General features: G+C 48.1%; 1 protein-coding gene across 2 annotated transcripts in view; it reads right to left on the reverse strand.

Moving 5' to 3' along the window:
- Positions 1 to 16,491, reverse strand: part of LOC140399001 (G2/M phase-specific E3 ubiquitin-protein ligase-like) — a 486,739-nt gene that overhangs the window by 438,924 nt on the left and 31,324 nt on the right. The gene's annotated exons all lie outside the window — the stretch shown is intronic.

Consider the following 16,491-nt stretch of genomic DNA (forward strand, 5'->3'; position numbering starts at 1 on the left):
TTGGGGGAGGGAACCGAGGTTGGTAGGAGGAGTTTTACAAGAGGCATTGGACGGGAGGAGCTGGAGACTTGGGGGGGGGTATACAACTTTGGGGTATCATGTACGGTACTCTCTTAGAGGCTGGATGGCGTTGGTTGGGGGGGGGGGGGGGTGGAGAGCCGTGTAGATTAAGGGTGACCACGGGTAATCCCTGATTCCTTTTTGTTATTTGTTTATGTAAACAGGCGGTTTGGGGGTTGGTGGGCGGATGGGATCGTTGTTATTATGGGGTTTGACATATCTTGTTGATTATTGTTTATTGTTGATGGGTGTAAATGTGGGAGAAAACGTGAAAAAGGAGAATTTTAAAAAAAAAAAATTTTTTTTAAAGAAAGTGGTGGATCGTATCAGGTGAGAAAGGGATGGGTGGGGCAGGTCTTTCATTCGGGGCTGGATGCGAAGAATAGAGGGGTTGCAAGCCTGGTGAGTAAGCGGGTGCCATTCGAGGCGCTGAACGTTGTGGCTGATAATGGGGGTCGATATGTGATGGTGAGTGGTAGGCTGCAGGGGACCCGGATGGTGCTGGTTAATGTGTATGCCCCAAATTGGGACAATGCAGGGTTCATGATGCGCATGCGGAGTCGGATCCCGGATCTGGAAGCAGGGACCCTGATAAGGGGGGGGGGGTGACTTAGGGGCTGTTTAGCACACTCGGCTAAATCGCTGGCTTTGAAAGCAGACCAGGGCACGGTTCGATTGCCGTAACAGCCTCCCCGAACAGGCGCCGGAATGTGGCGACTAGGGGGCTTTTCACAGTAACTTCATTTGAAGCCTACTTGTGACAATAAGTGATTTTCTTCTTTTTCCTTTAATACGGTACTGGACCCGGCACTGGACCGATCCAGGTCGGGCAAGAGGCCAGCTGCGGCCAAGGTTCTCAGTGGGTTTATGAATCAAATGGGGGGAAGCGGATCCGAGGAAGTTTGCTCGGTCGGCGGCCAGAGAGTTCTCTTTTTTCTCCCACGTGCGTAAGGCCTATTCACGGATAGACTTCTTTGTGGTGAGCAGGGCACAGATTCCAAGAGTGGAGGGAACGGAATATTTGGCCATAGCGATTTCGGACCACTCCCCGCACTGGGTGGAGTTGGAATTGGGGGAGGAAAGGGACCAGCGCCCGCTGTGGCTCTTGGACGTGGGACTGTTGGTAGATGAGGAGGTTTGTGGGCGGATCCGGGGGTGCATTCAGAGATACATAGAGGCCAATGATAATGGGAAGTACCGGTTGGCGTGGTTTGGGAGGCTCTGATAGCGGTGGTTAGGGGAGAGTTAACCTCAATTAGGGCTCACAGGGAGAAGAAAGAAAGAGAGGACGGAGACAGAGAGGTTGGTGGGGGAGATACTAAGGGTAGATAGGAGGTATGCGGATTCCCCTGAAGAGGGGCTGCTGAATGAGCGACGGAGTCGCCAAACGGAATTTGATTTGTTGACCACGGGGAAAGCTGAGACCCAGTGGAGGAAGGTGCAGGGGGCAGTATACGAATATGCGGAGAAGGCGATCCGGATGCTGGCGCATCAGCTACGCAAGAGGGAGGCGGCGAGGGGAATTGGAGGAATCAGGGACGGAGGGGGGAACACAGTGCGGAGTCCGGCTAAAATAAATGAGGTAGTCAGGGATTTTTATGGGAACTTGTACAAGTCGGAGCCCCGTGGGGGGGGGGGGGGGGGGGGGGGGGGAAGCAGCGGTTCCTGGACCATTTGAGGTTCCCAAGAGTGGAGATGGGGCAAGTGGAAGGCCTGGGGGCCCCAATTGGTGTAGATTTATGGGGTTGGGGAGCATGCAGGCGGGCAAGGCCCTGGGGCCTGATGGGTTCCCGGTCGAATTCTACGGGAAGTTTGTGGATCTGCTGGGTCCGCTGCTGATGAGGGGGGTAGGGATTCTCCCCCCGACAATGTCTCGGGTGCTGATCTCGCTGATTCTTAAGCGGGACAAGGACCCGCTGTAGTGTGGCTTGTATAGGCCGATCTCGCTCCTTAATGTAGATGCCAAGTGGCTGGCAAAGGTCCTAGCCACAAGGATTGAGGACTGTGTCCCGGGAGTGATACACGAGGACCAGACGGGATTCGTGACGGGCAGGCAGCTAAATGCAAATGTGCGGAGGCTCCTGAATGTGATTATGATGCCCTCAGAGGGTGGGGAGGCAGAAGTGGTGGCGGCAATGGACGCGGAGAAGGCCTTTGATCAGGTGAAGTGGGAGTACCTCTGGGAAATGCTTGGCAGGTTTGGGTTCGGGAGGGGTTCATAGGGTGGGTCAAATTGTTATACCAGGCCCCGGTGGTGAACGTATCTACGAACCGGCGGAGATCAGAATATTTTAGGTTGTACCGTGGGACGAGACAGGGGTGCCCCCTGGCCCCTCTGTTGTTTGCTTTGGCAATTGAGCCGCTGGCCATGGCGTTGAGGGAATCTAGAAACTGGAGGGGGTTGGTCTGGGGAGGGGAGGAACATCGGGTCTCGCTGTATGCTGATGACCTGCTTTTGTACATCGCAGATCCAGTGGAGGGGATGGTAGAGGTCATGCGGATCATTAGGGAGTTTGGGGACTTCTCAGGCAACAAGCTTAACGTGGGGAAGAGTGAGCTCTTTGTGGTGCATGCGAGTGGCCAGGAAAGGGGGCTGGAGGAGCTGCCACTTAAGAGGGCGGAGAGGAGTTTCCGATATTTGGGTATCCAGGTGGCCTGGAGTTGGGGGGCCTGGCAAAAGCTTAATTTGGCGCAGTTGGTAGACCAGATGGAGGAAGACTTTAGGAGATGGGACGTGTTGCCACTCTCCCTGGTGGGCAGGGTGCAGTCCCTTAAGATGACAGTCCTTCCTAGGTTCCTGTTTGTGTTCAGTGCCTGCCCATCCTCATCCCCAAGGCCTTTTTTAAGCGAGTAAGCAGGAGCATTATGGGGTTTGTATGGGCAAGTAAGACCCCAAGGGTCAAGGGGCTGTTTCTGGAGCGTAGTCGGGACAGGGGTGGGCTGGTGCTACCGAACCTGTGTAGTTATTACTGGGCAGCCAATGTGGCACTGATTCGGAAATGGGTAATGGAGGGAGAGGGGGTGGCATGCAAAAGATTAGAGGCGGCATCTTGCATGGACACTAGCTTGGGAGCATTGGTGACGGCACCTTTGCTGCTACCGCCGACACAGTACACCACGAGCCCGGTGGTGGCGGCGACACTTAAGATCTGGGGGCAGTAGAGACGGCACAGCGGTGAGTTGGGGGCCTCAATTTGGTCCCCAATTCGGAATATTCATAGGTTTGCACCGGGCAGGATAGATTGTGGATTCCTAAGCTGGCATCGGACGGGAATTAAAAGGATGGGGGACCTATTTATCGACGGGGTATTTGCTAGCCTGGGGGCGCTGGAGGAGAAATTTGGGTTACCCCCGGAAATGCTTTTAGGTACATGCAAGTGAGGGAGTTTGTGAGAAGGCAGGTAAGGAAATTTCCGCTGCTTCCCGCATGGAGGATTCAGGACTGGGTGACCTCGGGTGTATGGGTGGGAGAGGGCAGCACGGTAGCACAGTGGATAGCATTGTGGCTTCACAGCGCCAGGGTCCCAGGTTCAATTCCTCGCTGGGTCACTGTCTGTGTGGAGTCTGCACGTTCTCCCCGTGTCTGCGTGGGTTTCCTCCGGGTGCTCCGGTTTCCTCCCACAGTCCAAAGACGTGCAGGTTAGGTGGATTGGCCATGCTAAATTGCCCTTAATGTCCAAAAAGGTTAGGAGGGATTATTGGGTTATGGGGATAAGGTGGAAGTGAGGGCTTAAGTGGGTCGGTGCAGACTCGATGGGCCGAATGGCCTCCTTCTGCACTGTATGTTCTACGTTCTATATCTATCAGGAGTTGCAGGAGGAAGCCTCGGTGAAGGAGCTGAAGGGAGGAGGAGCTGGGCGAGGAACTGGATGAGGGCTTGTGGGCAGAGGCCCTGGGCAAGGTTAACTCCTCCTCAGCTTACGCCAGACTTAGCCTGATCCAGTTCAAAGTGGTTCACAGGGCACATATGACAGGGGCGAGGATGTGCAAATTTTTTGGGGTGGAGGACAGATGTGTGAGGTGCTCGGGGAGCCCAGCAAATCACGCTCATATATTCTGGGCATGCCCAGCGCGAGAGGGGTTCTGGAAGGGCTTCGCAAAGGCTATGTCTAAAGTCTTGGACACTCGGGATAGCAATGTTCGGGGTATCAGAGGAGCCAGGAGTACAGGAGCCGAAAGAGGCCGGAGTTCTGGCCTTTGCGTCCTTGGTAGCCCGGAGGAGGATCCTACTAATGTGGAGGGATGCGAAATCCCCAAGCGTGGAGGCTTGGATTAATGACGTGGCAGGGTTCATCAAGTTGGAGAGGATAAAGTTTGCCTTGAGAGGGTCTGTGCAGGAGTTCTCCAGGCAGTGGCAACCATTCCTAGACTTTCTCGCGGAACGCTAGGTGGAGGTCAAGAGCAGCAGCAACCCAGGGGGGAGAAAAGGGGGGGGGGCGGTTTGGCTTGTTCTTACTATTGTAAGGGGCGTTTGCCCTATTTTTGTTCTTAGTTTGTGAGACAGTTTAATGTTTAGTGGTTTAGGTTGTTGGAGGGGATGGCGTAAGGCATGTTGCAGCTGTACCAGAGTTTTGTACAGCTGCAACATGACCTCATGACTCCGGAACGCAATCCCTCTACCAATAAAGGCCAACACTCCATAGGCCTTCTTCACAACCCTATCAACCTGGGTGGCAACTTTCAGGGATCTATGTACATGGACACCTAGATCCCTCTGCTCATCCACACTTCCAAGAACTTTACCATTAGCCAAATATTCCGCATTCCTATTATTCCTTCCAAAGTGAATCACCTCACACTTCTCTATATTAAACTCCATTTGCCACCTCTCAGCCCAGCTCTGCAGCTTATCTATGTCCCTCTGTAACCTGCTACATCCTTCCGCACTGTCGACAACGCCACCGACTTTAGTGTCGTCTGCAAATTTACTCACCCACCCTTCTGCGCCCTCCTCTAGGTCATTGATAAAAATGACAAACAGCAACGGCCCCAGAACAGATCCTTGTGGTACGCCACTTGTAACTGAACTCCATTCTGAACATTTCCCATCAACCACCTTTCTTCTTTCAGCTAGCCAATTTCTGATCCACATCTCTAAATCACCCTCAATCCCCAGCCTCCGTATTTTCTGCAATAGCCTACCGTGGGGAACCTTATCAAACGCTTTACTGAAATCCATATACACAACATCAACTGCTCTACCCTCGTCTACCTGTTCAGTCACCTTCTCAAAGAACTCAATAAGGTTTGTGAGGCATGACCTACCCTTCACAAAGCCATGCTGACTATCCCTAATCATATTATTCCTATCTAGATGATTATAAATCTTGTCTCTTATAATCCCCTCCAAGACTTTACCCACTACAGACGTGAGGCTCACCGGTCTATAGTTGCCGGGGTTGTCTCTACCCCCCTTCTTGAACAAAGGGACCACATTTGCTATCCTCCAGTCCTCTGGCACTATTCCTGTAGCCAATGATAACATAAAAATCAAAGCCAAAGGCCCAGCAATCTCTTCCCTGGCTTCCCAGAGAATCCTAGGATAAATCCTTTCCTTTTTCTCTTTCCTTTTTGGAGTATTTTGTAAAAATGTATTGACAACCTTGAATAAACATATTTTGGGAAATAAAATACAATTTGAAAGTAAACCAGCAGGGAACATAAAAACAGACTGTAAAAGTTTCTATAGGAATGTAAAAGAGAAAAAGATTGCTATACAGGCATTTTACAATCAGAAACAGGTGAATTCATAACAGGGAACAAAGAAATGGCTGAGGAACTAAATTCGTACTTTGTTTCTGTCTTCACAAAACAAGACGTGAATAACTCGACTGGAAGTTCTGTGAAACATAAATTTTAGTCAGGAGCTGAAGGAAATTAGTATTAGTAAAGAAATGGTTTAGGGGAAATTAATGGGATTGAAGATAGACAAATCTCCAGGGCTTGATGATCTTCATCCCAGAGTACTTAAGGAAGTGGCCCTAGAAATAATAGATCCACGAAGTTATTTTCCAAAATTCTTTGGACTCCAGAATCGTTCCCATAGATTGGAGGGTAGTGAATGTAACCCCGCTATTCAAAAAAGGAGGTTGAAAGAAAACTGAACGAAAGACCAGTAAGCCTCACGTCGGTAGAAAGCAAGTTGCTGGAGTCTATTATCAAGGATTTCATAGCACAGCATTTGGAAAGCAGTGGTGTAATCAGACAAAGTCAGCATGGAATTACAAAAGGAAAATCATGCTTGACAAATGTAGTAGAATTCTGTGAAGATGAACTAGTTGAGTTGACCAGGGAGAACAGGTGGATGTGGTTTATTTAGACTTTCAGAAGGCTTTTGACAAGATCTCACATAGCAGATTAATATTTAAAGTTAAAGCGCATGGGTAGTGTCTTGAGATGGACAGAAAGCTGATCAGCAGTCAAGAAGCAGAAAGTTGGAATAAAGGGGTCTTTTTCTGATTGGCAGGCAGTGACTAGTGGAGTACCAAAAAGATCTGTGCCAGAGCCCCAACTGTTCACAATATATATTCATGATTTGGACAAGGGAACAAAATGTATTATCTCCAAATTTGCAGATGATACAAAGTTAGGTGGGAGGGCGGGTTGTGAAGAGGATGCAGAAATGCTTCAGCAGATTTGGACTGGCTGAGTGAGTGGGCAGATGCAGTACAATGTGGATAAATGTGAGGTTATCTGCTGCAGTAGCAAAAGTAGGAAGGCAGATTATTATTTGAAGGGTGTAAATTGAAAGAGGTGGATACTCAGCGAGACATTGGTGTCCTTATGCAGGTCATTGAAGCACGCAGGTACAACAAGCAGTAAAGAAGGCATATGGTATGTTGGCCTGCGTAGCAAGAGGATTAGAGTATAGGAATAGGGATGTTTTCCTGCAATTGTGTAGGACATTGGTGAGGCCACACCTGGAGTACTGTGTGCAGTTTTGGTGTACTTATCTGAGGAAGGATGTTCTTGCTATGGATGTAGTGCAGCGAAGGTTTACCAGGCTGATCCCTGGGATGGTGGGACTGTCATATGAGGAGAGACTAAGTCGGATATGATGATATTCATTGGAGTTTAGAAGAGTGAGATGGGATTTCACAGAAACGTACAAAATATTAACAGGGTTAGTCATGGTAGATTCAGAAACAATGTTCTCGATGGTCATGGGGTCATAGTTTGAGGATAAGGGTAATCCTTTTTGGACTGAGGCTAGGAAAAATTTCTTCACCAAGAGAGTGGTGAATCTGTGGAATTTGCTACCAATAGAAAGTAGTTGGGGCTAAAACATTGTGTAATTTCAAGAAGGAAATAGATTTAGTTCTTGGGGCTAAAGATTTCAAGAGATATTGGGGGCAGGGAGATCAGGGTATTGAACTTGATGATCAGCCATCATAACGAATGCGGAGCAGACTTGAAGGGCCAAATGGCCTCCTCCTGCTTCTGTTTTCTATGAAACTTAGTCTGGCGCAAGATGAGAGCTTCCCTCCAAGCCTCATCAGTAAGCATAGGCCCAGTTCTCTCTCCCATTTTTCCTTCACTGCTTCCAAGGGGACAGGATCCAAAGAAAGAATGAGTCCATACAAATTTGAAACAGAACCCTGGTCCTGGTGCGGCCAGGACAGGATCTTCTCCAACAAAGAGGAGGTTGCGGTCACTGGGAAGAAAAGAAAGTTGAGAAATCACAAAACGAAAAAGGTCGGAACAGGGCAACTTCCCAATCCAGAGCTTTGTAAAACTGGCAAATCACCCTTATCAGGGAGAAAGCACAGCAAGAAGCCTTACAACACCAGGTTAAAGTCCAACAGGTTTGTTTCTAATCACTAGCTTTCGGAGAACTGCTCTTTCCTCAGGCGAATCACCTCAGGGAGAAATACGCTTACTCCCCAACATCTGAACGCTGGTTCCATGCCTAAAGGCAAAATAAGGTGATTACTGCAAATCGGGGCCAACAAAGATAAGGAAAGTACGTTGAAATGTTGCCAAAATTGTTTCCAAATCCTGAGGAAGAAAGTCACCACAGGATTCGAGGAGAAACCTCCAGGGGAGATCGTGCAGTGCTGTAGTCATGGCAGAGAGAGAGGAGTTGGTGGAGCACAACTGAACCTCCATTTCACCCCAAATTGAGTCAGGGTCACAAAGCCATGGCAGGATTTACTGAAATGTTGGCAGCCCAATAATAAAACAAAATTATTGGGAGAACCAAACGTCTCAAACCCCTGTCTTTCTGAAGCAGAGTGCTCTGGACTTTGGGATACCTGTCCGCCCAGATAAAAGCCAAAATCATTTTGTTAACCATAATAGAAAGTAAGAAGTCTTACAACACCAGGTTAAAGTCCAACAGGTTTGTTTCAAATCACTGGCTTTCGCAGCACTGCTCCTTCCTCAAATGAACCAGGGCAAGTGATAAGATTTGTTAGTGGAGGAGCATTTTGGAGATAGTGACCACAATTCTGTGACTTTCACTTTAGTAATGGAGAGGGACAAGTGCATGCAACAGGACAAGGTTTACAAATGGGGTCGGGTAAATACGATGCTATCAGCCAAGAACTGAAGTGCATAAGTTGGGAACATAGGCTGTCAGGGAAGGACACAATTGAAATGTGGAACTTGTTCAAGGAATCCGGGAGTACACTTTATGCACACGAGAGTAGAAGGAGAACTCCTACACTTTCGGCTGCCCAAATCTCCATGGGTCCACCCTCCCCATCTGCTCCATGAACCCTTTTGGTTACTTTGCCATTGCTGGCACCCTGCCCGTTTTGGAGCTTGACTGGTCTAAACCAGGGTCAATAGCTGTGTTGAAGTCCCCTCCCATGACCAATTTGTGCGAATCCAGGTCCGGTATCTTCCCCAGCATCCTCTTTATAAATTCCACATCGTCCCAATTTGGCGCATACACATTTACTAGTACCACCTGCACCCCCTCCAATTTCCCACTGACCATAATGTACTGGCCTCCCACATCCAAAACTATTCTTCCCGCCTCAAACACCACTGGCTTGTTGATCAGGATCGCGACCCATTTAGTCTTTGAGTCCAGTCCAGAGTGAAAAAATCTGTCCAACCCATCCCTTCCTTAATCTAATCTGGTCAGCTACTCTAAGGTGCGTCTCCAGCAACATTACTATGTCCGCCTTCAGTCCTCTCATTCGTGCCCTTTTGACTGGCCCATTTAGCCCTCGTACATTCCAAGTGATCAGCCCAGTTGGGGACTCATCGCCCCCCCCCCCCCTTCACCGATCAGTCAACCCCTTTCTTGGGCCAGTCTCCAGCCCCACGCCTCCACCGGCCCACCCCCAGGCATCCACCGCCCCAGACCTCCTCTCTGTCCCTTAGCAAAAGTCCCTCCCTCGTCAGCAGAACATTTCCCCCCCACCCCGCCCCCACTTGTAACAGCACAAAGTAAATCGACCCCTTCAATAGGCCTAACATCTGCTCACCCCCCCCACTGCGCTTCCGTGAGCTAGCCCACCCAGCTAGCTTGGTGGCCCCCAACCCTGGCACCAGACATTCACCCACCTATTGTTCCCCCCCACTCATATTCAAATTAAAGACAATCCCAACACAATTGCCCGACAAAAAAAAAACACTAAACAAGGAAAAGATCAAGCAAAAGATCTAGCATCTGACAAACACGCTTCCATCCCACAACAGTGCAAATGTAAACTTTAACTCACCCAGCTCTGCAACTGACCCCAAATCAATACAGAAGGCATTACAAATAACATCCACAGAACGAAAAACGAGAAACTTTTTTTAAACATGAACGTTGCAGCAAAGTTCAAAGTTCTCAGTCCGCCACCAGCCCTTTCCTTTTCGCGAAGTCCAGCGCTTCCTCAGGCGACTTGAAATAGAAATGTTGCTCCTCGTACGTGACCCAGTGACAGGCCGGATACAGGAGTCCAAACTTCACCTTTTTCTTAAAAAGGGTCGGCCTTATCTGGTTGAACCCCGCTCTTCTCCAGGCCAGCTCTGCACTCAGGTCCTGATAGATCCGCAGGATACTGTTCTCCCATTTACAGCTCCATGTCTGCTTGGCCCACTGTAAAATACGCTCCTTATCCAAATACCTGTGGAATCTCACCACCATTGCCCTCGGGGGGGGGGGGGGGGGGTCTCCCATTCGCGGTTTCCTCACGGTCGTTCTGTGAGCCCTTACCACCTCCAAGGGTCAGGAGAATGTCCCCTTCCCCAGGAGCTTCTCAAACATGCCCGCTATGTATGCCTCAGCGTCCACTCCTTCGGACCCCTCCGGGAGCCCAACAAATCTCATGTTCTGCCGGCGGGACCTATTCTATAGGTCCTCCACCTTCTCCAGGAGCCTTTTCTGCTGGTCTCTCAGCAGCCCCACTTACATCTCCACCGCAGTTTGATGTTCCTCCTGGTCAGCCAGCTCTTTCTCTACTTCCTGGATCACCCGATCTTGGGCATCCAATCTAAGCTCCAGCCACGCAATTGACTCTTTAATGGGTCCAAGCAGACCTGCTTCTGTTTGGCGAAGCCCTCCTGGATAACTTGCATCAGCTGTGCTGTTGACCGCTGGGTCGACAAGCCAGAGCTCCGGTCATCCGCCATGCTTTCTCCTACTGCCGCCTCAGCCCAAGCCTTCTCTGTCCGTCTGTTTCTGCATTTGCGAGCACTTCTAGTCCGCCTCTCCATGCACCGATGTGGGAATCCAGTACACAATTGCCTCTATCATCGATTTTCCAAATCAAGTCCGGTAAAAAATCGCGGGGAGGAAATGTCCAAAAGTCTGACCCGAGCGGGAGCTACCGAATGTGCGACTTACTCCTTCATAGCCGCCACTGCAAGTCCGAAACCAGCTATTTCTGATAGGTAAAAGGATCATTGATTTAGCCATTTTGTTTTAAATACAACCTAGTTCAAAAAACATTTTAAAATGGTTTCTGTCCTAAACCACAGAGTTGAACAAATTTCATTACAATTTAGAAAAAACACATAGCTTAGAGAAATCTGCAAAGCATGGATGTGAAACATTTACAGTCTAACTAGAAGCAAATGAAACAATTCTACTGAAGGTCAAAATGAGCACCATAGTTAACATGAATCAACCATTGTTCAAAATGTGAATAGTATAGCAGTCACCAAATACCAGATCTGACAATAAGTGTAAATTACACTCCAACACACAGAAAACACCCAATGAAATTTGTTCAACATAGTCATATCTATGTTGCACATTGATGATTGACAACTAACCATCCAATCAAATGCATTTGAGACTCATCCAAGCCAATCAGCACATGTCAAGGGTAGGAACAGATGGGAGTCAGATTGGTCACATTTTCCTTAAAGATAGAGTTCCGGGCAGCCATTTTCATTCCGGGATCACTCTATACCATTTATCTAACTACTCGCTATCCTTATTTCGTATTTCCATATTTTTATTCTAACTCTGAAGTCCGCGCAAGCTGTTTGCTTTGAGCAAGAAATCATTACTGTATTTTTAAAGTTCAATTTGTTTGTACACTAAATTTAATTATATCTCTTAATGTCTTCTGCTGCCAGGGGCTTTACTGAGAATATTTGATTTGTAACCACAAGAAGATTTCAAACTCTCAATTATAATCAATAGACACAATAAAGATTTCATTCCGCATCCAAGACGTGTGGCTTAAATTTCTACTTTAAGTGTATACGAGACTACACAACCACGGGTAGATTTCATCGCAATGGTTATGGGGAGAAAGCAGGATTAGGCTATTGAGTTGGACGATCAGTCATGATGGTGATAAATGGTGTAGCAGGCTCAACGGGCTTAATGGCCTCCTCCTCCTCCTGTGTAAGAAGTCTTACAACACCAGGTTAAAATCCAATAGGTTTATTTTGAACCATTAACTTTCACAGCACTGCTCCTTCCTCAAGTGAATGACTAGTGTTCCAAAAGCTAGTGATTCAAAACAAGCCTGTTGGACTTCAACCTGGTGTAGTAAGACTTCTTGCTGTTCTCACCCCGGTCCAACGCAGGCATCTCCACATCATCCCATCTTCTATGTTTACATGTTCAGCTTTAATTTAACCGACATCTAAAATGTGTGTATAAAATTTGAATATGAGCCTATTTATTAGCTGCAAAATGCTTGGCTTTAGGAAAGTTTGACTTAGAATAGAGTCATAAAACCATACTGCACAGAAAAGACTGTTCGGCCCATCGCACTTGCATCGGTCAAAAAACACCCAAGCATTCTAATCCCATTTTCCAACACTTGGCCATAGTCATAGAATCATCCAGTGCAGAAAAGGCTCCTGGGCCCATTATGTCTGCGTGAGTTAAAATCAATCACCTAATCATTCTAATCCCATTTTCCAGAACTGGGCCAAAGCAGTGTATGCCCTGGGACCACAATAATAATAATAATAGCTTATTGTCACAAGTAGGCTTCAATGAAGTAACTGTGAAAAGCCCCGAGTCGCCACCCTCTGGCTGAAGAAATTGCTCCTCATCTCTGCTTTAAAGGATCGTCCCTTTAGTCTGAGATTGTGTCCTCTGCTTCTAGTTTGCCCTGTACATCTTTGGGTCGTGAGGGTGAAAACCATGCAGACACAGTGAGAATGTGCAAACGCCACACGGACAGTGACCCGGGGTCGGGATCGAACCCAGGTCCTCGGCGCCATAAGAAAGCAATGCTAACTATTGCACCACCGTGCTGCCCCGGCCTGCTTAACCACTTTATCTATCTGCCCTGCTACCTGAAGGGACCAGTGTACATGCAAACCAAGATCCCTCTGATCCTCTGTGCTTCCCAGGGTCCTGCAGTTTATCATGTAATCCCATGCCTTGTTTGTCCTGCTGAAGTGCATCATCTCACACTTATCTAACTTGATTGACATACTTGATGTGCATACTGTACCATTTTATTGTAAGATTTGATCTCCCATGACATTGCACTGAGGGAATCAAAGCAAGACTAGTCTTTAGGTGAAGTAGTATTACAGTGCAGGGAATAACTGGATCAATGTGGGCAATTGCAATTTAGCCCCCACTTGGAAATCAAATAATATGCTTCATTTTTGCATAATATTTCAACTTTATGTTGATAAATCAGTGCCAGATCACAAAATAACAGTGGGATATCACTAGATAAGCTTGCTGAGCCAGAGGAGTCAAAGTCAGAAAGGCTGTATTGCAAATTGCCAAATCAGCTGACAACCAGAGCAGCATGTATCTGCAGCAGCTTTGGATCTAGGCTCCCTGTTGCAATCGAGGAATGAGAAATATAGCATTGGGGTTTTCTGCTGTGCAGCCTGAAGATCTGAGAAGGCAAAACTGAGGTGCTGTGAGCATTACTGCCTTAAGGGCATGATGGCAAATTCACATTGGTAGGCTGTGGACATTGAATTTTCATTTGGAAAAATCTGACAATGGGTGTAATGTTTTATGGAAAAGAATCATGCACAGATCCAATATTGTTAGGCAGAGGTTCTGAGGAGCAGTAGGGCATTCAGCCCTTTGAGCCTGCTCAGCCATTCATGGCTGATTTGGTTGGCTCAACACCACTTTGTTATCTGGCCCTTGGACTCTCGTACCTGAGGCTCCTTCATACCATTGTGTATCAAAAATCTCTCTCATTCTGACCCAGTTCTGCTTTCTGGGGAAGAGAATTCCACACTCTTTGCAAGAAAAAAAAAGATCTTCTAATGTCTTATTCTTAAACAGTATCCCCTAGTTCTAGTCTCCTCAGATGGAGGAAACATTCTTTCTGTACTCACCCTATTAAGGTCCCTCAGGATCATATAGTTGCTTTTACCCTCAGGATCATATAGTTTCCATAAGATCACCTCTCATTCTTCTAAATTCCAATGGATATAGGTCCAACCTTTCTTCATAAGATGAGCTCCTCTTATGAGGAATGAGTCGACAGAGCCTTCTCTGAACTACTTCTAACAAAATTCTATATTTTCCCAAAATAGGAGACCAAAACCCTGACCAGTGTTCCAGATGTGGTCTCACCAAAGCTACGGAAAAACTTCCCCACTTTTATGTTCCATTCCCCTTGCAATAGATCCCAACATTCCATTTGCCTTCCTAATCACTTGGGGAGTACTAAATGAGTACTTTGCATCAGTATTCACCAAAGAGAAGAACTTGGTGGATAATAAGTTGGGAAGGGTGTGCCACATAGAGATCAAAACGGAGGTGGTGTTGGGGATTTGAAAAATATCAAAGTCCCCACAGCCTGATGGATTCTACCCCAAAATACTGAGTGAGGCAAGGGAGGAAATTGCTGGGGCCTTGACTGAAATCTTTGTATCCTCACTGGTTACAGATAAGGTCCCAGAGAACTGGAGAATAGCAAACGTTCCTTTGTTTAAGAATGGTAGCAAGCATAATCCAGCAAATTACAGGCCGGTCAGCCTTACGTCAGTGGTGGGGAAATTATTGGAGAGGATTTTTCGAGACATGATTTACTCCCATTTGGAAGCAAGCGGACATATTAGCAAGATGCAGTATGGTTTTGTGAAGGGGAGGTTGTGTCTCACCAACTTGATCGAGTTTTTCAAGGAAGTGCGAAGTGGATGTTGTCTACATGGACATCAAGGCATTTGAGAAGGTCCCTCATGGCAGACTGGTACAGAAGATTAAGTCACATAGGATCAGAGATGAACTGGCAAGATGGATACAGAACTGGCTCGGTCACAGAAGCTCCCAGTGGAAGGGAGCTTTTCTGAATAGACGGCTGTGACTCCGCAGGAATCAGTGCTGGGACCTTTGCGGTTTGTAGTATATATAAATGATTGAGGAAAATGTAACTGGTCTGATTAGTAAGTTTGCAGACGACACAAAGATTGGTGGAATTGCGGATAGCGATGAGGACTGTCAGAGGATACAAAATCGGTTGGAGACTTGACAGAGAGATGGCAGATGGAGTTTAATCCAGGCAAATGTGAGGTAACGCATATTGGAAGGTCTAATACACGTGGAAAAATATACAATAAATTGCAGAAGCCTTAAAAGTATTGACAGGCAGAGGGATCTGGGTGTACAGGTCTACAGGTCACTGAAAGTGGCAATGCAGGATTTCTCAATTTCCCCCCAGACTCTTGTCTCACTGGAATTGTCTTTCACACCAGGGTTTCCAATCTCCAATCTCAAAGCCTTAGATCTTCTCCCAACTGACACTTTCTCTTGGATGTTGTCCCCAAAAGATCCACATCCAGGGTTTCAACCTCTCCTTCCAATGTTCAACTGCGCTGGATCGCCTTCCGCATTTAAGCTTTCACTTCCAGAGTCTTTGAAATTCCCAGCTATGTGTCAACAGAACACCACTGCTTCACAAGCCCGTAGTAAGGAGTCACCAATCTTGGGTCTCCTTAGATCATTGGTTTCTTGCAAGTCGACGGTACTCCAGGTCTGCAACTTTTAGCTTGGAGCCTCTGCTCCTCGCTCTCAACTTCACTCAATAGGACCTTGTTGTTCCGATTGACTAGGTATTATTTTTCTGTCCCTCTCCCTGAATTTGGGACATTTCTGTTCTTTAACTTCGGATCTGTTCTCTGAAAGCTCCCTTTATGTCTGTTCCAGCAGATTGTGCGAACAACTGCTTCCAACTGGGTCACATTCTCCCAACTAAAATAATTGCTTTTGCTGTCTCTGTGGGTCTCTGTTTACTAAACAAACACACAGGGTGGGATTCTCCGATCCAGCGTCGGGTCGGAGAATTGGCAGGAGGGGGTGGGGTCCGAATCCCATGACGCCGCTCCGACACCGGGCCGCCAATTCTCCAACGACCGGAGAATCGTCGCCAATGGCGCCGGTTGGGGGCCGCTAAATGTGCCCCCCCCTGGTGATTCTCCGCGCTCGACTGGCCGAGTGCCCGCCGAGTTCCGCCGCTGTCATTCGCGCGTGGTCCTACCCGGCGGGACCGCAGCATTCTGGTTGCGGGGGCCGTCCTGGTGGTGGGTGGGGGACGGGGGGAGATCAGACTCCGGTGGGGGGAGGGGGCCTCCACGGTGGCCAGGCCCGCGATCGTGGGCTACCGATCGGCGAGCGGCTTAATTCCAGGGGAGGCCTATGTACCTCCGCGTCAGGTCCCTGTAGGGCTCCGCCATGTTGTGTGGGGACCGGTGCGGAGACAGCAACTCACACGCATGCGCGGACCCGCGTCGGCCGCGGCACACATGCACGAACCCGCGCCGGCCGTGCTGGGGCACGCATCGGCAGCTGGAGCTGCGTGAAGCGCTCCAGTGCCGTGCTGGCCCCGTGGGTTGGGGGTAATCGCTGCTCCTGGCGACCAGATGACGCCATCGTAAAACGCTCCGGCGTCTATGACGGCGTCAACACTCTACCGTTAAAATGGAGAAACACGCCCATAATTTTTCTACTTTAAATGTCATAAGACCTCAGGAAAATGCTGGCACCCTTTAAAGGGAAACTAAAACTCAAGATACCATAACAAACAAATACAGAAA

This window comes from Scyliorhinus torazame, chromosome 2 (assembly GCF_047496885.1).
Source record: "Scyliorhinus torazame isolate Kashiwa2021f chromosome 2, sScyTor2.1, whole genome shotgun sequence".
In the NCBI taxonomy this organism is placed as follows: Eukaryota; Metazoa; Chordata; class Chondrichthyes; order Carcharhiniformes; family Scyliorhinidae; genus Scyliorhinus; species Scyliorhinus torazame.